The sequence below is a fragment of the Eublepharis macularius genome, chromosome 15, assembly GCF_028583425.1.
Source record: "Eublepharis macularius isolate TG4126 chromosome 15, MPM_Emac_v1.0, whole genome shotgun sequence".
In the NCBI taxonomy this organism is placed as follows: domain Eukaryota; kingdom Metazoa; phylum Chordata; class Lepidosauria; order Squamata; family Eublepharidae; genus Eublepharis; species Eublepharis macularius.
Window position 1 is genome coordinate 42,069,160 of NC_072804.1, and position 26,094 is coordinate 42,095,253.

Sequence of the window (26,094 nt, forward strand, 5' to 3'; positions counted from 1 at the left end):
AATCCAATAATGACTCCATAGAAAAGCCAAACCATCAATATAGGTATACAGACTCTTACAAATGCAATTCACAGACCGTATGACACTACAAGTCCCCAGCGGTGTATATAAAGTCTTTTGTAATTTCAATCCAGGAAAGTCCACTCATTCAGAAAATACACTGCAGCACGTGCAGTTAAAGATCCAATGAAGTAGACAATCATTAATGGGAGACCCCGCTCAAGTCTCTGCTGAATGGAATATCGCAGATGTAAAACGCGGTTGAATCCCGTAACGATGTAATATCCGTTAATTTCTGTATCTTTTAGGTGAAGGAATACAGATGAAGCGGGACCCGGAGGGGGCCCCCCTTCTCCTGCTCGCCCAACAAGCAGCCAACAAAGATCAATTAGCTTGTTTCACAGATGTTATCTTCCTCAGGGGCCACCATGTCATCCACCAATGCAATAAACTTAAGTTGTCCACTCATCCAAAGAAATCAATCTCAGGTGCTCTCCGTTCTGCGCATGCCACGGTCTCAATAATTCCTCCACCTAAAAGTTACAGAAATTAATGGATATTACATCATTATGGGATTCAACCGTGTTTTACATCTGCGATATTCCATCCAGCAGAGACTTGAGCGGGGTCTCCCATTAATGATTGTCTACTTCATTGGATCTTTAACTACACGTGCCGCAGTGTATTTTCTGAATGAGCAGACTTTCCCGGATTGAAATTACAAAAGACTTTACATACACTGCTGGGCACTTGTAGTGTCATACGGTCTGTGAATTGCATTTGTAAGAGTCTGTATACCTATATTGAAGGTTTGGCTTTTCTATGGAGTCATTATTGGATTTGTATTTCAAACTAATGATTTATTCACATGTTCATTGAGTGATATTGTATTGTAGAATTTCTATGAATTTATATTGAGAATCTCATTTATGGATTAGTATTGAGTCTTCTATTCATCATTTCGGAGACCTTTGTTGGGGCTGCGCAGATCTAGTTTCCGGAGGTGCCTCTTTTGTAGATAGTATCTCAAAAACTAAGCAAAGTCAATACTTGGATGGGATACCACCAAGGAAGACTGAGGTTGGTCTGCAGTAGGGCTCATTTTGAGGGGGAATGTGCAGGAATGCAGTTCTGGTAGTTCTCCAAAGAGGTCACATATCAGCTGCCCCCACCCACCTGATTTTTGGCCATTTTGGGCCCATTTCGGCCTGGATTTGGCCCAAAATGTCCAGGATTGGGCCCAAAACAGCTAGGATTGGTCCAAAAACAGCCAGGATCAGGCCTCTGATGGGTGGTGGTGGATCACTCTCCCTCTCAGCAGTGGCCCAATTCTGACCATTTTGGGCCCCTTTTAGCCATTTTCAGCCCCTTTTTGCCATTTTGGGCCCAATTTCAGCCCTGAATGTCCAGGATTGGGCCCAAAACAGCTAGGATTGGTCCAAAAACAGCCAGGATCAGGCCTCTGATGGGTGGTGGTGGATCACTCTCCCTCTCAGCAGTGGCCCAATTCTGACCATTTTGGGCCCCTTTCAGCCATTTTCAGCCCCTTTTTGCCATTTTGGGCCCAATTTCAGCCCTGAATGGCAAGGATTGGGTCCAAAACAGCCAGGATAGGTGATGTCAGGGGGTGTGGCATATGCAAATCAGTTATGCTAATGACACACTTCCAGTGATGTCAAGGGGTGTGGCATATGCTAATGAGTTGTGCTAATGAGTTATGCTAATTAGACCCTGCAGCTCTTTTTCTACGAAATTACACCTGGTCTGCAGACAAAACAATGGCAAACCACCTCTGCCTGGCCTGCCGCACACCTGAGGAGTGGCTGACCCATGTGCCCGATCTCCTGTCTTGCAGCATGGCGTATGCCTGTCCTGCTTGCCTAAACATTCACTCTGCCACACTCCCAGGAAGCAGCTGGCCAGTCCACCTGCCCGACCTCTTATTTTATGCTCCAGTGGTAGGGTTGCCAGCCTCTAGGTAATGGTTGGAGATTTCCCAGAATTACAACTGGTCTCCAGGCCACAGAGATCAGTTCACCTGGAGAAAATGGCTACTTTGGGGGGGTAGACTCTATGGAATTATGCCATGCCAAGGTCTTTTCCCTCCCAAACCCCACTTTCTCCAGGTTTCTCCAGGTTTCACCCCCCAGATCTCCCGGAATTTCCCAAGTTGGAGCTGGCAACCCTATCCAGTGGTGATGTCACAGAAGTGACACTATCAACTGGGGCTGGGAACACATGCGTGCTTTACATGTGTGAAAGAAACAAAAACAAGTAAATGCCAGCTGCTTGTGGGGGGAAAGCCATCTACCACAGTACAAGGATTTTCACTTTGTGACAGAAGGTAAGCTGTGGCAGCCATTTTGTGGTTGGCCCCACCTCCTACAGCAGCTATTTTTGTAGCAGCCATTTTGTGGCTGCACCCAGAATACCAAAGAATACCAAAGGTGCTTATGGGTTCAAGAAGGCTGGAGACCTGTTCTGGAGCATGGCTGACTCTTTGAAGTGTCTTTCCAGGACAATGAGGCTACTGCAGGAGCAAGCAGATGAAGAAATACTTTGTTCATTGTAAGAAGGCCTTGATTTTATTTTTTTTTAATGAATGCTAGAATGTAACCATCAAAAGCATGCTGTGTAGACACATACTATCATGGCATACAGGCTGGCTCTGCCTAAACACCGTCAAATTGTTAACAATTGTAAAGAACGTTTTGAAGAAACTGTTAAGTTCACAATGGTTGGAGTGTAGCCTATAGTGAAGAGCAGTGGGGAACTGTAAAAAGGATAGCAGCTCCCCCTGCTTTGTAGATCCCATTTAAGTATTTTCTAAGTCTACCCAGAGATGAGAAAACTTTCACAGATACCTGTACAGTCTCGAAAGTATGTTTTTGAAAGATATATTAGATACTCTTTCACTGGAAAACTTACCAGACTTCATGATGAAATCCAGACATACGTCTTCAAGTGTAAAAATTTTAATATTTCATAGCCAGTGTCTGGAAGCTCAGAACATGGTGTAAGTCAATCATATATCCAATTTTCACCTCCACTCCTCCATTTGAATTCTGGAAATAAAGTCTTCGTCCTCCTTTCATCCCCAATGGTAAAGCTTGCAGTAGGTGGGGGAAGGGGAAATCCTATCTTCCCTATCAATTTTGAAAAGCTTTTCTTCCCCACATTGTTAGAATCTTTATAATTTTGTCTTTTGTAACATGCTTGCTTTTGTTCTCCCAGCTTCTGTGGGAGTTCATTGTTTTTTGATTTCTTAGCTTGTCCTAACACAAAGAAAGGGGAAACAGTTTCCCCACTTTTGTATTTTCCTCCTGCCATTATAAATATTCTTTCTATTTAATGACTAGAATTTGTCCAACCTACTGTTTTCAATTGGCTGTGAAATGCAAGATACCATACATTCACAGACAAAAATGTGTGCATAGAAACCCTGTTTTGTCTTCATGATTCTGGCAATCCAACAGGAGCTTCACTGTGTGCAGTTCTTGACAGGGCTTTTTTTTCTGGGAAAAGAGGCAGTGGAACTCAGTAGGTTGCCCTCAGAGAAAATGGTCACGTGGCTGGTGGCCCCGCCCCCTGATCTCCAGACAGAGGGGAGTTTAGATTGCCTTCCACGCCGCTGGAGCGGCGCGGAGGGCAATCTAAATCCCCCTTTGTCTGGAGAACAGGGGGCGGGGCCACCAGCCATGTGACCATTTTTCAAGAGGTTCCGGAACTCTGTTCTACTGCCTTCCAGCTGAAAAAAAGCCCTGATTCTTGATATGAATGTATGCCATCTTTTTAAATATGGCTGAGTACATTTTCGAGCTTTAGTACACACACGACTGGAAATTTAGATGGGAAATACATGCTTTTCCTATCCCCACAAATTGGTGACCTTGTTGAGGATTGTGGCTAGAATGCTCTCCCATTATGCAGCTCCCTGGGCACACAGCAAGAAAGGCAATCAGGCAAACAGGTTGTGTGTGTGCTGAGCAGAAGGCTGGGAAGTTGGGTGCATAGTCCAGCCACTCACCAGGCAGACAGCAGGCAAACAGGCTGGCCACTCCCTGGGTATGTGGCCGGCCAGCATGCTCGCCTCCCCAGGCATGCTCCAGGTGTGCTTGTGCACCAGATATCCAGTTTTTGAACTTTGCTTCCCCCAGATGGTCTGGCAAAAAAAGGACTGTCCGGAGGAAAACCAGACACCTGGCAACCCTAACTGTGGTGCAGCTGATGTCCAAGCAATGTTTTTAAAAATCTGTCCTGCCAATCATATCTCCAGTGGTCAATCAGAAGACTCGCTGTGAAAAGGCTCACCTGGTCCAATCCACTTTCTAAAAACATATGACGGGTGCCAGGAAAGATGTCATGGGGGGGATGTTGGGGACCCCTGCTCTAGAACATCATGGGAAATGGGTTGATCCAGTGCCACCAGGATGTTCATCTGTGGAGTGCAACTTTCTTGGCTCTGCCCTCCCACAGCAGCCCCAAATGTCTGATCCCCATTCCTCCAGGAGAAGAATTTCAGGGGAGCGTTTCAGGAGAGCTAAAAAAGTTACGTTTTGTGGGTGGGCAGCCCTTGCACTAGGCTTGCCCTTTCCCCCCCCCCCCCAGAGTAGGGAAATGCCTGCTGCCCCTTGGCCTGTTCATCTGGCCAGCAGGGGGTAAAGGCACAGGGCGGAAAGAAGCATGTGCACACACTCCCACACTCCCCCATCGTACTGACAATGGAGGAGCTATGCGGTGTGCTGAAGCCCACTGGAGTAAAAATTGCCTCCAAGTCGGTGATTTTTCCTGAACTGGGCTTCAGTGTGACTCGTGGCTCTGCTGTCATGTCAGAAAAATGATGTCATTTTCTAACACAACAGAGGAGTCACGGGTTGCACTGAAGGCCAGTTTAGTAAAAATCACCGACTTGGAGGCAACTTTTCCAGCTTTTCATTTTCCAGCTTCGAGTGCACATGGGAGGTAAGTACTCCACTGCCCCCCCCCCAGCCACCGCACCCCTGCTTTGCCCCCTGGTGCTGCCTAGAAAGCATGTCTAACATATGCTGGGGATCTCTATTTTGATAAACTGTATTTCTTGATTTCTGTAACTTCCAGGAAGAAGGATATCGGAAACGGGACGTGAATGCTAGTACACCCATTGCAGTTACACAGCAGAACTAGTTGAAGTAATATCCCCCTTGGATCTTATGGACATTGTTCCTAATGAATTTCATATACTTGGCATATTTTTGTACTGCAACTAGTTATTGTCTTATATTGAGACACTGTCACTTTAAACGAATAAGCACTGGTCACTTTATTATTCCCTAATTGCCATATATGTAATATATTTGAATGTTAGTGGGCACTCAGCACTTTATTGCAGTCTGGTGAACTACTTTGGGGTTGCTGTGGAAATTGTAATTTATGATTGCTATCCTTTACTGATTGACTGTTATGTGATTGCCTCAGAGACTTGTATTGGCAGCAATTGCATCTTCAAGGTCGTTTGACATTGTAATAAGTAATTAACATGTAAGACGATTTTCATTTACATTTATTGTGTTTTAAGTTGTTCTTGTGGTTAGTTTGTCAAGAAGCTGTATGCTTCTTTTCCTTCCTGGGGCCCCTGGCAACCCCACCTTGTGCCCATGGAATGGTTCTGTGGATCCAAACCATAGCATGGGGGCTACAGTGGGAGAGGAAATTAGTAATATTGGCCCCCACCATTGGCTTGTTTTGAATATTTATATTCTGCTTTCTCTCTAAAGGGAGAAAATCTCCAAGCATTTGCCTCAGCAGTGCTGGCAACCCTAGCAGTAGAGCTTTCCAGTCTCCTCTGTCTTAGTAAGGGAAGAGGACTAACAGTATTGGGGGTAAGAGGCAGTGTCTGCAGTGGAGACTATGGTATAGACCCTCCCAAAAGGGACATAATCCACAACTGGTGTGTGCCAGTTCTAATATACCAGTTCAGTTGCTAGCTACGAAAGCATAGATTGTACAGGAATTAGTGTAATGGTGCTCAGAATAGAATGTGCACCTCATAACTCTTGGATTACATCACCTTCATGTGTCAGTCAAATTAAACCTCTCCAAAACCGCATCATGCTCTGAAAGATTTCTGAGGATTTTTTAAAAGGTTTTGCACTCAGGAAATGGAGAGGATTTCTGATTTCATTGTGTCAATGTTTTTATCTTTTGTATTTTTATGCATTATTGTAACCTGCCCTGAGCCTGCGGGCTAGAAATTGAATGAATGAATGACACACACATGGCATAACAGGCTGTACATGTCCAGCTTGGTAAGGGGGTGTGGTCCAGCGGCATTGCATCTTCTTGGCATGCAGAAGATTCCAGGTTCAATTCCCAGCATTTCCAATTAAAGGTGTTGTGAAAGACCTGCACCTGAGACCCAGGACATCTTCTGCCAGTCTCAGTAGTCAATACTGACCTTGTTGAATCAAGAGTTTGATTTGGTATATGGCAGTTTCATGTAGTCTAATAAGGCTTTCCCAAAGCCTTGTGAGACCGTGGTAAAGACCTGACTTAAAATTGTCCAACCACATGCACGCAGAACAGGTAACTCAAGAAAGTGAGCCCAGTCATAGAACTGAACATGTAGAAGACATTCTAGAAAACACTTCTCTCCTGTTGCAGCTGAGATATACTCACATATTTGGCAGAAAGATGGGCATGCTGAAGTAAAATTTGCTAACTATGGCCGTTTTCACAAGTTGTTAATGTCGCACAACATCGCGCAACACTCACAGAATGCTGGTGTCTTTATGGCACAATTTCTGATGTCATCGGGCCACGAAAATGGAATCATGATGGGGTGACATCAGAAATCGAGCCACGAAGACTCCACCATTTCGTGAGCATTGTGCGATGTTGCGTGACATTAACGACATGTAAAAACAGCCTCTGTTATAGATCATGTAATTAGTACATCTCAGAGTTCAAGCCCTATGTTTTGTGCCCTCCTTCTTGGGGTGTGGGCCCAACACCCAACTGCTTCTTTTTAGCGTTACACAGAGCAGTTTTCTTCTATCACAAATCTGAAATTTTCAGTCGCATTCACAACTTTAATTACAGCTGTTTGCAGAAGTGCGGCAAATCTATAATTGCCAAGAACTGGAGGACGGCTCATTTATCAAATTCTGACTGCTTGAACCAGCTGGTGGAAAACCTATATGTACAGAGTGGCACATTTTATATTGATTTAAATGGTATAAAAGAACCTAGTTTGCTACTAAAGAGGGTAGAAACAAATTCCATTGGATCGCCTGCTTATTTGTTTGTTTCAATTTAATTTCAGAATCAAGTTGAGGAGGAAAATAACAGGTTTGAAGAACTTTGCACCAATTGAACCTGACTTAAGATAAAAGAAAAAATTTAATTGAACTAGATAGTACTTTCCTAATCACTGAGATTTAAATCAGCAGTGGATAGGGTTTTTTTCTATCACAAACACAATTAAATGAGAATAAACTGTTTAAAATGCAAAATAATTTTATTTAAATGCTCTAGAAGTTTAGCCACCAACAGAAGTTGTAATCACAGATAAGAGTAGACTCTATCATACTGCATCTTGTTTTTCTTCTAAAAATCTCGGGGCAGTGTCCATGTTTCTCTCTTCCCTCATTTTCTCCTTTCCCTGTAAACTTAATTGGGCAGAGTTAGAACTAGAGATGGGCATGAACTTAAATACGAACCAAAAAAACCCACGAACCAGCCTGGTTCGGGATTCGCAAATCAGCATTCGTGGAAGCTCATTTCCACAAACTTCCACAAACTGGACTACTGGTCAGTTTGGTTCATATTAAAGGGCCAGTTTAAATGGTCATTTCCCTGTGGAAAATGGCCATTTAAACTTTTCCTGCCACTTGCAAGCGGCAGGTCTTTTTAAACTATCAGCTGGCAGGTGGCAGGAGGATCCCCCCTCGCTGACTGCCAGCTGATAGTTTAAAGGGACCTGCCACTTGCAAGTGGCAAGGCCCTTTAAATGGCCCAAGCCCCAGCCCCAGCCCCCCAGTTACCTTCCCTCTGGTGCTGGGGTGGTAAAGGCCTCCTCCACTGCCCTGCAGCCCCGCGCAGTTGCAGAGGAGGTGGAAAAGCCTCCCTCCCCTCAAATGGCAGCCACAGCTGCCATTTGAGGGGTGGAAAGGGCATTTTTGGCCTTCTCCTCTGCTGCATGGGCCTACAGGGCAGTGAAGGAGGCCTCCACCACTCCAGCATCAGAGGGAAGGTAACTGGGGGGCTGGGGCTTAGGAGGGGGTGAGGGGCTGGGGCTGGGGACTCAGGTTTGGGCCATTTAAAGGCCCACCTGCCTTGCAGGTGGCAGGAAAGGGCCCTTTAAACAATTAAATGCCCCTTTCCCTGCCAGAAAGGGGCATTTAAACCCCATGAACTATGAACCGCAAACTGGTTCATAACTGGGCCAGTTCCGTGCTAATTCATGGTTCGAGGAACCATGGTTCGGGTTTTTTCTGGTTCATGCCCATGTCTAGTTACAACTAATCCATGATCACCCACTGAACTTCCTTGGCTCAGTGCATCTGGCTTTTCCAGATATTAGTCCAACCACAACACCACGCTAGCTCTTTCTGTGCTGAATCAAACCTAAAGTCCATCTAGAATTTCTTCAATCTCTGTGGTAAAGATCATAGAGATTGGGGGAATTCCTACAATCTTGTAGGTATGGTGATTGGAAGTGACATCATTGCATCTGTATTATCACATGCACATCCTCCATTTTCACCTGCTGTGAGAGTGAGGAAGAGCCAGTTGGGATGAGAGATTGTCTGTCATGGCAGACAACGTTGCAAGACTAGCTTTAATAATGCTTTACAACAATTTTAGATTTATAGATGCTGACAAAGGATATTCAAGCACCTTCTGGTTCAGCTCACGTTCTGCTTGCCCTCTTTGGCTCACTAATATTTTGTACAAGAAGTGGCAAACTGCACAATCTGTGTACTACAGTGACATTGCACAACAGTGTCCTTGGGGGAGATTGGTGTCCCCTAATTCACAGATGCCAAAGAAGGAGGCAAATCATAAAGAAACTAAAGCTGGCAACTGTATCTACCACTCAGCCGCCAAGCTGCCTGGCATACTGCTTAACAGCAGCAAGACAAAGGGTTATATGAGCCCTGTCTCACTTATAATTACCATGTTGAAAATACTATGTTCACCTGCCAATCATGTTCAGCATGAAATTCAAACCATCCCGAATGTTAACTGGTCTGGTTCCATCCTGAATCTTTTTAAAAAATAGGGTGTTTCTTTGGTTCTCTTCCATACTTCAGGCTAGGAAGTCAGCTTCCATGATAAGTTGCACATTTTTGTTTGAGGATCAACGGTTCCACTTCTGAGCTTTTAAAGAAAGGTCAAATATATACCTTCTGGGCCCCAATAATTTGTTAATTAGTATTTTGTCAGAGAGCCTAGAACTTTCCAGTTTAGCTTCAGTTGTTAATTCTTCATAAACCTCTCTGCTTTAAATTGTGCAACCCATTTATTTACTTCATTTACACCCCAGTTTTCTTACTAATGTAGAGCCAAACTGGCTTACACCATTTTCTCATCTCTTATGCACTGTGCAAGTACAGGCCAGAGTCCTGGCCAGATTATAGTGAGGATTTCCCCTCATCATGGAAATGAAACTGCAAGGCACAGGGAAACATGGCATAACAGCAGGGCTCAAAGATAATAACTTACTGACTTTGTCACTATCAAAAAGAAGCAATGTTTTTTTAAATTGTGCTGCACTGAACTGGTTGGCAATGGATCACTCTCGTGCTTACATGCTGTGGCAGTGCGCCATATCAGCACTGTGTCACAAGTAAATTTCCTGCCATTGTGTGTGACCACCAACACTAACCTTTTGGGGGTCCATTGTTGTGGGATTTTTCGTGTGCTTGAGGAGAAACTTAATGAATCGATGACTTTTTGGACAATGCATTTTTTGGTTAAGGGTAAATAGAGGCACATTTCCCCAACCCCCTCCCAAAAGAAATTGTGTTTGTCTGTTTGTGTGCATGTGTGTGCGCACGCACATGAGCATGGCACAGCTGCCCAACACTCACCTTGACATGCACCATCCCCGAGCATTCCTCAGGGTCCATAAACATGGAAGCCTGTTGTTGCCTGCTCTCAAACTCAGTGGAATTTGGAGGGAGGACTGTTCTCTGTGATTTTGATGTCACTGTGCACAAAAACAGCTGCCCCAGAGCCTTGTTTCCCTACCCCCTCTTGAAAAGAACAGTGTACATCTGTGCATGCACAGACAACATGCATGCAATGAGCCGAAACTCATGAAAATGAAAAAAAAAGATTAGTTCTGAACCAGCACTGCCCCAACTGGAACAAACCAGTAATGGAATAGAATTATTCTAGAACCCCCTGGAACTGTAATGGAAATGGAAATTTTCTTGGTGCACACCCCTACCCCCAACCCCCCTTGAAAAAAAAGTGTGTGCATGCGCACTCTCCCTGACACCCTTCCTCAAGCATTCTTTGGATTCTTGTACACTGAACCCCATTGTTGTGTGTGTGTTCAAATTCAGTGGGTCGGTGATTTGGAGGGAGGACTGTGTTCTGTGTGATTTTAGTGCCATTTTGCAAAAACAGTTGCCCTAGACCCTCATTTCCCCAACCCCACTTGAAAAGAACAGTGTGCATGCGCAGCCAAAACCCACCTTGCATGCATGCAATGGGCTGAAATTAATGATAATGAAAAAAAACCCGAATAGATTGGATCTGAGCCAGCACTGGCCCACTGGGAGCAAACCAATAATGAAACGAGGTTATTTCAGAAACCTCAAACTCAAAACTGAAATGGAATTTTTTTTTAGTGCACACCCATAGAAGCATGTACTATGCTACCTAAAATCCTCCCAGTGTGCATAATTGCTATGAGCTGTTGCAGGGGTCATGCACATATGTATCATGTACATGAATGCGAATCCTGAAAAATACAAATGTCATTTTGCATGTATCAAAGCTGTACACACACAGTAAATACGTGTGTTAACCTTGCTACTACAATATGCAACCACACATACTGAGAGAATCACAGGTAACATGTGCTCCTGTTATGTACCGTTGATAGGCTCTAGTTACACGTGATGTAACATCTTAAAAGGTTTTCTACTGTCATCTACTGATCTAATTGCATCCTTGGCTGGATCCCTGTCTAATACTTATAACAAAACGTTTAAAGACTGCACAGGACCTGAAGTCTGGAATATCTGAAGTCCATTTTTCATTTGTTTTCATCACATAGATACATCTTAGGGAGAATTCTGTTGCCATGGCCCTTTCCTCAGGCCCAATCAATGCATTTCCATGGGAAAATAATTTGCTTTGTCCAGTCCTGAGTGGTTTCATTCGTACCACTTTTCTTTCAATAGCATCAGATGTTCACTTTAGTTGAAGGATGCAAGAAGCACAAGTGTCATCGTCTCATTGCGCATCTTGAGGATTTGTTTTATTTCCTAGTTCAAAAAAAGGTAACATTTTTGTGATAAAACAGGCAAGCTGGTTTTTCTTTCTGTGCATTTACCTTGCAAGAATGAAGACACTGGGATATAATAATATGAAAATGCAGGTGATCAGTGACAATCTTGAGCATGCGAAAATACAAGCGGATGAATCTCAAAAATAATGAATGAAGGGCAGTCCCACCTCCCACTTCAGATACAATTAGAACAGATCAATTTAAAAAATGCATGTATTATCATCTTTCGATCTGCCAGCCCATCCCATTACATTCCAAGATAACAAGGAAATCATTTGTTTTATCCTTATGACTCCCACAAGTTGGTTTTGATAGTCATTTAGAGGTGATCATATTCAAAAGTCCCTCTTTATCCAGATAAGTGATCATATTCAAAAGTCCCTCTTTATCCAGATAAGTGATCATATTCAAAAGTCCCTCTTTATCCAGATAAGTGCATCCGTTCTTTACAGCATTATTATTGTCTTGATTGTTCCTAAGGCTGCTCGTTTCTTTTGATAAGAGGCACTTTTTATTCTTGTCATCTTCCGTACAGTCTTTCGATTGGTGAATTTGTAGCTCCCCCATAGCAATATCAGTCTTAATTAGGGGCTCCAAATGGGAAGCAGAATTCAGGGTAATAGGAGCAGAAGTATTTAAATTCTCATATTCGGCAATGGCGTTGGGATCGTAAAGTCCATAAGGCCCATAGTTGAGCAACCTTGTCCAATATTTAGTAACATCTCTCTTAAATACTCTAATCTGTTAGTGATTGATAACTGATCCATTGCTGGTAAGTTTGGGAAGTTTTTAATTAAATCCTCCTCCACTGAATTTTCAAGATGTATATCATCGCTTCTGGGTATTTGTGGTTCCTCCGAACAGGTAATCAGATCTTGTTGTGACTAGACATGGGTATGAACAGCATTATGAACAGAAAAAAACCAATGAACAGCCTAATCTGCTGTTCTCGAACAAGCTGTTCGTGAGGCCCCATCCTAAATGAACAGGTGGTCATTGCAAGACTTGTTTGTTGCCTTCCACAGCCATTCAGCAAGCCAGACAGTCTGGCACCTGCTGCAATCAATCCCCTTGGCAACTGGAGGCAGGGAGGGACTGAACTCTGTCTGAACTCCTTCTGGCTTTCCTTCTGGCTTTAACCTTTCAAAGTACTTCCAGCAGAGAGTCCCGTTTTTGCCACTGTGAAGAGAAGATGACAGCCAACGGGGAGACCCGTGGATCATGCTTTTCCCGGGGTGCAATCTCTCTGAAACTTGGAGGGTCTTCAGAGGACATTGAGGACTATGTCCCCTGCAAATCTGGTGGGTATTGGACATTGGGAAGGTCAGTTTGTGGGGTGTTTAAAGGGCCCTTCCCCTTGCACGTGGAAGGAAAGGGCCCTTTAAATTATCAGCTGGCAGGCGGCAGGGGGGAATCCCTGCCGCCTGCCAGCTGATCGTTTAAAGGGATCTTTAAAGGGCCAGGTAAGTGGGTTTGAAGGTAGGGGGGCTAAGTGGGGGGTGGGGGGTTCTGTCCCCCACGAACAATGCACAACGAACATGTCCGGGAACAGTTAATGTTCATCCATGTTTGTTGTTCATTGTTCGTGGATGGCACGGAATGATGAACAGGGTGTTCGGGGGGTTTTTCCATTCGTGCCCATGTCTAGTTGTGACTCCTCTGCCACAATTTTTTTGTAGAGCATATCTGAAAAGATGCTCATGAGGGACTGGAATCCCCCAGGTACAGCATGGGATGTGACATAGAGAAGAACTTCAGCTGTAGGGTGGGAAAGTTGTCCAGCCATCACATATTCAATCACCTATTTTGTGATAGCAGGACAGCCATTTTGTGCTAGGGGCCTCTCCCTATGGTCCAAATTCCAAAAGTGGCTACAGGCTCAACATGATTTGGGCCTAGTCGAGGAGTTCTTAGATATTTTTGATTAACTTCAATAAAAATGGAAGGACTGTTTCAGCATCTCCCTCCCCCCTCCCCAAAAATCATGATTTATTCGCCATTTTACTGGAATTTTTTGTTATTCATAACCCACAAAACTGTTCATACTGGATGTATACCTCTTTTTTAACCAACCAAGGTACATATTGAAGAAAAAAGTTTTGAAAAACAACTTCAATAGTCTTTAATTCTCCTGTTTATCTTTGTACTGCAATCCATTCTTCAATATCTGAATTTATTATCTGCCTTATTTCTTTGGACTGGCTTGTATGGTTTTTTCTTCACAGTAGTTCTGGCATGAGCTACATCCCACTCGATGTCATTGGCTCATTGGCTCTGACATCACAGTAGGCCTGGGAAGGACTTCCATCCCCAATGGAAGCTACTTTGATGTCATACTAGGTTTAGGGGGGCCTTGGGTCAGCTGACTGAGCGAGCAGTCTGAAAAATGTCTCAAAATTACATCATGTTTTCATCATCTGCATACCATAGGTTTTTGAATAATTCCAAACAGACTAGTGGGAATGTGTGATTTATTTTTTCAATTTCTTCTATACTCCACTTTTCTCTTTATTGGGGACCCAAATCAGTTTACACTATTCTCCTCTCCTCCAGATTATCATCTCAATAATCCTGTTAGGTAGGTTAGGCTGAAAGTGTGTGAAGGTGCCTGGCCAAAAGTCAACCAGGAAGCTTCCATGGCAGAGCGGGGATTTGAACCTGGGCCTCCCACATTCAAGTCCAACCCTCTAACCACTACACTACCTTGATTATCATAGATGATAATCCACTGTTATTGGGGGTCACTCCAGTGCAAGAAGTTCTTATGCCTATCTAGGAATTTGCCTCCATTTCAATTCAGCTCTAAATGAAACTAGAATAAACCCTTCATCATTCAAATTTTGTGTCCACCCAGCAGTTTCAACTAGTTACAAATTCACGCCTTCCCTAATCCACATTAATTTTCCCATTTGGATGCGGCTTTAATCCTACATGGAACGTTGCATATTTCCTAAACTAGCTTCTCTGGCAAAGCTAATTTGCACATCTGTGATCAGCATGTCCGTCATTTGCTGCTGAAGATTCCAAACGATCCTCATTTTTTTTAAAAGAAAGAAAGCTGTGAACAATTAACAAATCCGGGGCGGGGGGGGGGGGGGACAATACTCCCAGTATGGAGAGTAATACATGCAATTATTTTTATTTCGTATCACTTGAATATGCAACATGTTCAGAACAGCCTGCATCATTTGCAGACTCCTAGAAAGAGAAACCAAGGTATATGTTATTCAAGGGAGATTACGTCTCAATGTTCTCGGTGGATTGGATCCAGGGTTCATGGAAGGAACTGGTGGAGTGGCTCTTTCCCTGTCTTCACCAAGCAGCCTGAGAGTCTTCCTGAAGATCAGAAGATAAGAAAAAAAAATTAAAAAGACATTGACAGCACATGCACCATTACATCAGTTCTGGGGAAAACCCAGAGGTAATGGGAGATAGCTCTAGGAATTGCCAGAAATGCTGTAGTAAAACCATAGAATTCCCAGAAATTCCTAGAGATTCCGTCAATTCAGGGTTTTCCCCAGAAGTGACATCACAATGCATGCAATATCATGCACCCCCCATGCCACCCCCAAGCTCCCACCGATTGCCAAGGCACACCGTGGCAACCCTCCCTGTTTGTACTCTTATAAAAGAGAAAAGAAAGCCATCTATTTACAGGAGAACAATCTAATATGCATATGTTGAGACAAATCAGGATCTGAGAGATCATCTATAAGCCAAATTATGGAATTCTGAACTCAGCCTAGGCATTCTTTTATTCTAAAGCAGTAGTCTGTATTGTACTGTCTTTGGTGTGCTAGTAAACTGATCCTAACAGTTCCCACTCTATGGCCTTTAATGGGAAGAAAAGTTGACACATCCTTATTGTTCTTTAAAGAATAAAAAGGGCCTCCCAAAAAGGAAGAATAAGGTCAAAATATAGACATCATCCAGAAATTTCATTGTAAAAAATTATGTATATTCCACATTTTCCCCCAATGGAGACCCCAAACAGCTTACAAAGTTGTTCTCCCCATCTTTCATTTATCCTCACAATGACTACCTATGAGGTAGTTTAGGCTGAGAGTGTGTGACTGTCCTGAGCAAACATCCCTAGTGGAGTTTGGAGTCAATCTCAGGTCTCCCAAATCATAGTCCGATACTCTAACCACTACCCCATGCAAGCTCCATTTTTTCCTACTCTAAAAGGGGGAGTTGAATTACATGGAACATTGTCAGATCCATTACAGCTCTTACTGTTTAGCTAGAACATTTTTATCCCACCATTCCTCCAATGGTTCAGTGCATCATAGCTAAGTTGCCCCTCCTCTATTTTATCCTCACAACAACCCTATGGGGTAGATCAGGCTGAGAGGGTGTGAATGGCTCAAGGTCACTCAGAGCTAAACTACAAGAGATGAATTACACAAGAACACTCACATGAATAGAGTTGCAATGTTAGTTGGGAAGCTGAGCTTTAAGAGATCGGAAGGCTCTGTCGATTTCCCCCTCTACAGAGCCAGTAAAGATGTTTATTTCCTCTTCACCTCCTAGAAGGGGAGGTGAAACTGACAGAGCCTTCGGGAGGCAAAGAAGAAATTAGCAAACCCCCTGAGAAACGATCTTTGCTGGCTCTGTAGAGGGGGGAAACTGACAACGTCTTCTGATCTGTCTTTTAAAACTTAGCTCCCCAGCTAACATTGCGACTCCCGTCACATGTGTGTCCTCGTGTAATTCGTCTCTTGTAGTGTAGCTTTCAGTGAGCATCCATGGCAGAGCAGGGATTCAAACCTGGGTCTCCCGAATCCTAGTCTGAGTCTCTAAGCACTGCACCACACTCACTGTCAAACGGGAATGCCATGCAAACCTTCTCCATATCATTCCTCATTTCCTCTTTTTTTCAGTTCCAGACTACAAGTGCTACTTCTGTCCTTTCAGAGACCCTTTCAAAAGGCATGCTGCATTGGCTGCGTTGTGCAACCTCTGCAGGTGTCTGGTACAAGGCCAGTCATTGTTCCGTCTGCATCGCACGAGCGCCAGCCTACAAATGCAACCTCTCCAAACAACCCCGAGTGTTATCAGCAGATGCTCTTGTTTCAAAAGCAAATGGGAAAACAACTAAATCGGTCTTTGTGAAGGGGGGAAATGGGACTCAAGCCACATTGTCCCACTTATGGAGCGGAAGGGAGCAAGGTGGCAAAACGTGTACGCTGGAAGGAAATAACTAACACTTTTGAAAAACATTCATCGTGGCTCTGGTTTCAAATGCCAGTTCCTTGATACACTTTGAGCATTAACTCCTGGTTGACTTTGGTATCACTCATCTTCATCATCTCTCTTTCCCAGTCTCCCTTGTCAAAATGTCATCATGTGTCCCCGTCCCCCTGCCCAGCTTCCCAAAGTTATTAAACTTTCTTTGGTGATATTATTGATGAAAGCAGAAGATGGTTAGAATGGGGAGAAGGTACCAGGACTTGTACTTTACATGGACAGCTGATTCCACCTAGTGGTAATATGTGAAATGTCATTCCTTTTGAGCCATTGCTGTCATTCGCATAGTTTCACTAAGGTAAAGGTAGTCCCCTGTGCAAGCACTGAGTCATTACTGACCCATGGGGGGACGTCACATCACGATGTTTTCTTGGCAGGCTTTTTACGGAGTGGTTTGCCATTGCCTCCTCCAGTCATCTACACTTTACCCCCAGGAAACTGGGTACTCATTTTACCAACCTCAGAAGGATGGAAGGCTGAGTCAACCTTGAGCCGGTCAGCTGAACCTGGCTTCTGCCAGGATTGAATTTAGGTCGTGAGCAGAGCTTAGACTACAGTACTGAAGGTTACCACTTTGCGCCATGGGGCTCCTTATGGTTTCATTAGCTATGGCCAAACGGCGCATTTGTACCAGATTCTGTTCATTTTTGCATTTATTGCTTTTCTTCCATTGTGACTCTTTATGTAGTTTATGTAGGTTCATCAAGGTCACCCTTCTGGTACTGACTAGATGTGCTTAGCAAAGTTTCCATATTGCATGCCCTACCTAGACCAACCTCCAACCTGTATAAGAGATGACAGAAAGCTAGAAACTGGATTGACAGTTTTGCTGGACTTCCTTGTAACACCCAGTATAATTGTATGGTAAAATGGTCTTCAATTTTTTAAAAGGTGTTGTTTGAAGTATGTTATTTTGTGTGAGGCTCTTGTCGGTTGGTTGCGGGACTTTGTACCTTTCTTTCCTGTTCAAGAATTCATGAAACAGCTTTCAAAAATCAAAACATCATGAAACATCTTCTCTGATCAAAGAATAATGTCTAACAGAGTTTGTTCAAGCTCTTTCCTCTTTCTTTCCCCCAAACAAGTTTTTATGATACACTACATAGAAGCTCCAGTTCATGAGAGATGTACAGCCACACAAACCCAGCCCTAGCATAAACTGGGGGAGGATTCCACACGGAATCATTTCATGAATGAGCATGCCTGATGCTTTGGGGACTAAAACTTAGGGCCAGCGGCTCTAGATTCTTCAGCTGCTGACCCCAATCTCCTCTACACTGCAGTGTCTTCCTTGAAATGCCCAGCCAGGGAAGTACACCCAACCCAGATGGAGCTTATGAGATCAAGGTCCAATAAGTTCTAGACTGGAGATTTAAAGATGATTCATTCATCCATCCATCCATCCATTCATTCATTCATTCATTCATTCATTCATTCATTCATTCATTCATTATTAAATTTATAGTCTACTCTCCTTGCAGGCGGGATCAGAGCAGATAACATCATATACCATATAATCACAATAAAATCATATTAAAAGGAAAATATAAAATTCAATAAATATAGGCTCTAGACAGCAGCCCATATTGCATTAACCCAGCCAAGTATCCCATGAGATGGGAATTGGTAGACAGCATTAAACATACCAGTGGTTCAGTCCCCCCTCAGCAGGAGACCAGCAAGGGAGCCCACCACCATCCCAACCTCAGCCATATGCCTGGCAGAACATCTCTGTCTTACAGACCCAGTGGAAGGATAGCAAATGTCCCTGGGCCCTAACTTCAACAGACAGAGAGTTCCACCAGGCTGGTGCCAGGACCGAAAAGGCCCTGGCCCTGGTCAAGGCCAGGTGAGCATCCTTGTGGCCAGAGATCACCAGCAGCTGTTTTTCAGCTGATCAAAGCACCTTCCAGGGAACACATGGTGCGAGGATGTCCCCCAAATATGCTGGTCCCAGTCTGCTAAGGGCTTTATTGGTTAGTACCTGCTGCCTCCAGTCTGAACATCTTATTTGTAGTGTGAAAACCACCCTTCACCTGCCTTATGGAATCCTGACTTCCTCTGGTTCAACTTCTGACTCTTAGCTTGACTCTGGACTCTTCCCTCCTGCCTGACATGGCCAGCCCATAGGTACATGTTCCTATAATAGGCTCTTGATGAAATTAGTGTAGATTTTACTAATTTTTCTTTAAAGTTTGGCATTGTCTTCTTTTGTTTTTTCTTTTCTTCTCCCACTTTTTCAGTGGAGGGAAGGTGCTTAGAGGAAGATTTCCAGTACAAGGGACTCTCTGCGCATGTGGGAAGCATCCATACGGAAGCAGATTGCCAGATCTGGACCGCTACCGTCACCTTCAATGGAATCCAACAACAGAATGGAGAGTCTGAGTTTTATCAGCAGGAGCAGAAGAGCCAAGGCCCAGCAGGAGTCGTGGAGAGTCCAGATGGCTGGCTCCAATTAATCTGAGCATTATTTTTAATCTTTGATCTAACCATCAACTGTTTATAATTGCACAATCCATTGATTAACATTTGCAAAGAGAGTCTGCTGGAAGCACAAAGTCCAGCATTCCGTAGTGTCCAGAGAAAAAGAAAAATCACTAAAATTTCAAACCCTTGAAAATCAGGTTGCAGTGTTGAGAATTTCCCAACAGTAAATGTTTATAGCTGAAGTGGTCATCCATCACACACCTGTTGAAATGCAAGTTGCTTTGTGAAAGGTACCATCGCCACATATGGGTGGATCGTATGATGTAATGGTTAGAGCACCAGGTTAGAGTTTGGGAGATCTGAAATTGAATCCTCTCTATGCTACTAGGCAACCAGGAGCTGTCTCTCAACCTAACCTATCTCACAACATGGTGGTGAAGATAGAATTGAAGAGAAGAGAATTGTGTTTACTGAATGAGCTCCATGAATGAAGAGTGTTATAAAAATAAGATAGATAAGATACCTTGCGCGCAAAAGGGCCCAGGTTCAATTTCAGTCATTTACAGTGATGCCATGAACTTCACAGCAAATATATCATGTTCAACAACCACTATCATTCTCACCAACTGAGCTTCAGGTCTGTTTTCCTGTCTGCAAACAAAAGATTCCCCCGCCTAAAGATAATCACCACCAATCTCAAGATACAGTCATCAATATATTCATTAAAGTGCTATGTGCAAACGTGCATAGAGTGTTATAAATATCTATAAATACCAAGCATCAAAATCACCAATGCATAAATATTCAATAAATACAATAAATAGGTGTGAAAGCTGATTGCTATATGTAGGTATAACCCTATACAACAAATACAATAAATAGATGTGAAAGCCAATTGCTATATGTAGGTATAACCCTATACAATAAATACAATAAATAGGTGTGAAAGCTGATTGCTATATGTGGGTATAATCCTATACCTTTTCAGCCATTCATGACAGAAAGTGGCTTCATGAATGGCCAAAAGGATATAGCCAGTGAGAAGTAGTTTTCACAACACTGATGCATCTGACGAAGAGAGCTATGGCTCTTGAAAGCTTATGCTACAATAAAATTGGTTAGTCTTAAAGGTTCTACTGGACTCTGCTATTTTTTTTCACAACACTGTTATTATTTGCAGCCCTTGAAAAAGCATAAATACTGTGAAATAGACAGAGCTAGCAGTCTGTTGGGCATTCCAGTCCAGTGGCGTCCCACAGGACGAATAGAAACCTGAAAAAGAAAAGAGAAGCCTCTGAGCAATTCCTTGACCCTTGTACCTGCTGGAACTCCGCCTTGGACTCCTCCTAGATTTCATCGGCAACAAATCCACATATTGAGCCTGCCACTGGGCAGCTAGAAGGACTATAACTTTAATAGTTATACCTGCATATAGCAATTGGCTTTCACATCTATTTATGATTTTGATGATTGGTATTTATTGATATTTATAACACTCTATGCCTGTTTGCACATTGCACTTTAATGAATATATTGATTACTGTATCTTGAGATTGGTGGTGATTATTAGCTTTAAGCGGGGGAATCTTTTGTTTGCAGTTTGAGCACTTTCTCCTGCTCTAGTCCTTCAGCTTTTGTTCTGTTTTCCTGTCTACCACCTACTGAATGCACAAGCAGCTTGTGGTATTGGACTTTCATTTCCTTGCCTTCTGAGGGATTTTGCCTTTTGCATCTGCACAGTATCTGGAATAGATACTCTCCTAGATCAGAAGTAAGTGGGTTAAATAATTAAATGAGGTGGGGGGAGGACTACACCATCCAGAAGGCTGTGAACAAATGCCCATGAACAAAATAAACCTGACAACATGAACTTAAATGAAACACTAAACTATCAGGCTTTTTAAAACTCCAGTGTTCATTTGCAATCACTGGTTGATTTATTGAGTAGCTCCCTGTTTATATAATTGGCTGCCAATTGGTGAGCAGTGACTACCGGTCAAAGAGGAGGAAAATTAGAACTCTCTTTGGACCATGTGAGAATGTGTGTGTTTCAACCATTGTCGATTGCACTGCACTGTACTGTTGGAATACAGGAAAAATAATCTGAGCAGACTCAAACTGTTCGCAGTCAGCTAAATCAATCAATGAAAAATTAGTTCTCTGTTTGCATTCGGTGAACAGAATGTAAGCTAAATGTGCAGGTGTTCAAGCATCCCCAGCCCTTATTAGGTAAAGGATCTTGGCTAGCAGGACTGGAAACACTCCTTGTATAAGACCTATTGTCAATGGGGGTTAGTGTGGTTCGGCTAGAGAGGGACCCATGTTTGGACTCTGTATATGGCAGTTCTGTACGTTATTTTGCTAGCTTACATTGGCCATGTCAGGAATAGGCAAGAAGACAATTTCTCCCATGGTGATGGAACCCCTTCAGGTTGACCAGGGCTTTTTTTCAGATGGAACGTGGTGGAACAGAGTTCCGGCACCTCTTGAAAATGGTCACATGTCCGGTGGCCCCGCCCCCTGATCTCCAGACAGAGGGGAGTTTAGATTGCCCTCTGTACCGTGTGGTGAGGAGGGCAATCTAAACTCCCCTCTGTTTGGAGATCAGGGGGCGGGGCCACCGGACATGTGACCATTTTCGCCCAGGGTGATTTAAACTTTAAAAAACTCTCCCCCCTTGTTCCAGCTGACCCAAAGTAGTGTCATTGTGCGGTCCTGAGTTCCACCACTGAGTTCCACCACCTCTTCTCCCAGAAAAAAAAGCCCTGAGGCTGACAATGTCTGGGAACACTCGCTGCATGATTCGGTGCTGGTCTGTTACTGCTCTGAGTTTTATTTGAATCATTTTAGCATCCTGTTTATCCCATTTCATAAGTTTAGCAGCTGCTTTGAGCTGTTTTAATGTAAGGAAAAGAACAATGGCTTCTCCACTAACAGCCCTGCAGTGCAAATAGAGTGGAAACTCACGAGAGAAAAAAGGTTACACTCTTACAAAGTATCAAAAAGTATGGTTCTTGTGGGTTTTCCGGGCTGTATTGCCATGGTCTTGGCATTGTAGTTCCTGACGTTTCGCCAGCAGCTGTGGCTGGCATCTTCAGAGGTGTAGCACCAAAAGACTTTTGGTGCTACACCTCTGAAGATGCCAGCCACAGCTGCTGGCGAAACGTCAGGAACTATAATGCCAAGACCACGGCAATACAGCCCGGAAAACCCACAACAACCATCGTTCTCCGGCCGTGAAAGCCTTCGACAATATATCAAAAAGTATTTTCAAAGTGCAATGTGCTACAAGTTTGTGACAAATTTACAATCAATATAAATACGTACATTTTCACACATATATGAATGACCAAACGGAAAGAACAGAGTCCCAAAATAAAGTCTCTCTTCACAAGTGTGTAAACGATATTGTGTCTTCTTTTATCTTTTTGTTCTCCTTGTTAGTGGCAGAAAGCAGAACGGATGAAATTCAGTTCCACGCCCAAATTCAGTTCCACGCCCAAATTCAGTTCCACGCCCTTGAGCTGTTTTAACGGCTGACTTTTTGTTTGCTGCTTTAACGTTTATTATTTCGACGGGGTATTTTATGTTTATACCTTATGAACCACCCAATATGTTTTTTAAGGGCAAGCATGCCCTAGAAATGCTTTATACATTTAAGAGGATAAGTAGATCCCAGTGAACTCAATGGAACTTACTCCCAAACAAGAAAGCACAAGGTGTAGACTTAGACAAAAAAACCCCAAACCTATTGCAGAAGATCCCCAATCTTGTTAAGCCAATGTACACATGTGGATTTTGGAGAAGTTATAGACGATGCTGCAACAAAATGGTTGTCAACAGGAGGAGAAGTATGCAGCCAGCTACTAAAGTGGCTGCCATAGAATGCTGGGACCAATCAGAAATTGTTGGCAGTTTCCAAACCAAGCATCTCTTGATGTAGGCAACTGTTTCTGAAGGGGGAATTTCCCAACCCAGAGTTGGCACTATGATTGCTAACCCCGAGGTGGTGCCTCGAGATTTTCCAGAATTACAACTGATCTCCAGACTACAGAGATCAGTTCCCCTGGAGGATGGGATCTATGGCATTAAACTCACTGAGATCCCCCTCTCCCCAAATTCTATCTTCCTTAAGCTCCACACACTGTCATTTGGCTATCTTACATGGCATCGTCCTTTTAGATATTGTACAAAATGTTTCATTACTTCTTTCATAACTGAACTTCCCACCCAAAGCATTCCTTCACATAATACTGCATGAAATCCTTTATCTCTGTTTTTTTTTAATTGAACATTTTCATTGCTGTGAAAACGCTGGAATATTCGGCCTTTCAGAAGCTGTGATGATTTCAGCCTTCTGTTGTTTTTCTGCCACTCTAAGAATATCACCGATCTGAGAACCTCACGATGTTTAATGTATTTTTTTTTTGCCCACAGAAGCCGAGAGAATGGCTGTCCTATTTCACAGAGGGTGACCTAAACCACAGGCAGACTCAGTAATTTGTTCAAGGTCACACACAAGTGCAAGCGCCACAAGATGCTGAACGCAAATAACTGGTTCTTCCACACGAACACACTTCATGGGTCAAGTGTCAGTGGGGGTGCATTCTTGGATTATTATTTTAGTTCTTTCCACCGAATAAGAAGGGATGGGTACGTTCAGTGGAATAATTTGTATGCTCTTGCAAACTAGACAACTGCAGGAGTCTCAATGGTACCAAGGTTAAAGAGATGTCATGCACAAGGCCACGAGGTCTGCAAAGGTCTTCTCTTTTTGAATATGTACAGTCATGTCCATATATATCTCCCCAGAAAATTGCTGAGTACCGTGGTGCTACACGGCTTGACCTCTATCACGGCAGGGGCCGCTGTGGCTCAGTAGCAAGCCAATGTTAATGCATGCAGAAAGTCCCAGGTTCAATCCATGGCATCTCTAGCTAAAAGGATCTCAGACAGGAGTCGGAAAAGACCCTTCTTCTTCCTGCAAGCCCCTGCCAGTCAGGACAGACTATAACAGAGCAATCTTAAGCAGAATTATACCCTTTGAAGCCTTCAACCGACTTAGAAATCTGTGGTTCTGCTTTGGGTTGTGCTGTTTTAGGCTCGATCAACCAATGGTCCAAACAAGGTATCAGACAGTTTGCGAATCTTTTCCATGTTGGAACTGGGAGGGTGACTGATCCTCCATCCTTCTGCAGCAGGCCAAGATGGGCAAGCTTCTAATTATCCCAGGTTCTGCTTTACGAATTGATGGAGCCCACCTTATATGAAGTCAGACTTCTGCCCACCTTGCTCAGTGCCATCTGCTCCTCTTGCGAGTCTCAGGCAGAAACTGAGCGGCATCCCTATTAGAAAACACAGCAAGGGTCTGATCTGTTTATCCATATATTTATACCCCAATTTTCTCCCCAGTGCCTTGCAATGTCCTTCTCTCCTTCTCCATTTTTGTCTTCACAACAACCTCCCCGGGAGGTAGGTTAGGCTTGAGAGTTAGGGCAACTAGCCCAAGGTCACTCAGCAAGCATCTACAATAGGATTCAGACCCAGTTGTCCCCAGCCCTAGTCCAATGCTCTAACTCAGTGCTTCCTAACTCTTTTTCTGTGGAGGAACACCGAAGCTAATTTTTCAAATCCTGAGAATAGGAAAACACTTAAAGGCCAGAAAAAGCTGATGGCAGGGAGCGCAATTCCATTACTGCTAAAATAGTCTCAAGAAAATGTATTTGTAAAGAGCTCTGTGCGTGTGAGCGTACGCATAAGAAAAAAAGTGGTGCATTTTTCTGAGTTTTGTATATATCATATCAAAATAAAGTTTACTTGAACATCAAAATAAAGTTCACATTCACAGTAAAATCCGAAGCAGACATACTCCAGTCTAAACTCATTGATTTCAATGGGCTTAGACTGGAGTAACTTTGCTTAGGATTTCACTGCTCAAGTCAATATAAGGTTTACTTTCAATATAATATTTGGGCTTGTTCAGTCTTGCACAAACATTGAATTCTCGGATGATTTCTCGTGGAACGCCTGGCAATGTCAAACAGAACCCCAGGGTTCCGTGAAACCTGGGTAGGGAAACAATGCTCTAACCACTATACTCTGTTGGCTCATGAATCTTTCAGTGCCTTGTCCGGTTTTGACTCAAGGGAATGAAATAAAAAGGGAAAGAGGCAATATGGCTATTTAAAATGCATTCCACAAACTGGAACAAAGGTTCCTGCTTCCCTACAAAATCACCAACTGATTGGATGTCTGAAATATATATATATATATATATATATATATATATGAAACAACCATAGCAGGATATCCTTATTAAGCCAGCCAATATTATCCTTACATCTGTCCATGAGCTTTTTGCAGTACTGTAGAAACCATAAGGCTGAATGCAAACAATTGCCTCACCCATCGGAGGGCTGCCAGGAGCCAGACTTGAATCCCGGGAGACTAACGACACCTCAAAGCTCTTATCCTCTTTCATCTGGCGAGCCTTCTCAAACACTTATGTGGGATCAGATCTCTTGGATCTCATCCACAGACTCATCACAGACTTTCCCCAGCCCTTGTCCGTTTTGTGAAATAAGGTTAGAACAGGTTGCCATTATCCCATGATTCGTTAAAGCAGTGATCTAGTGCAAGAGTTCGCAACCTTCTTGTGCCTGTGGTCATTGTAGGAGTTTTGTGAACAGGTAGCAAGCATTACCACAAAATGGCTGCCGGGGGGGGGCAATCACAAGATATTGGGTGGTTCCAAGAAGGGCTTTCTCCTATAATGGAAGCAGCAAAATCTAAATGTGCACATATTTGCATATGCAAAGATGATGCTTCCGGGGCTCTTCTAAAGCACCTTCTGTTCCAGAGTGGTGGAGGAAAGCCAAGATGGTCTCTTGGCATTGAGCGGAGACGCTTTG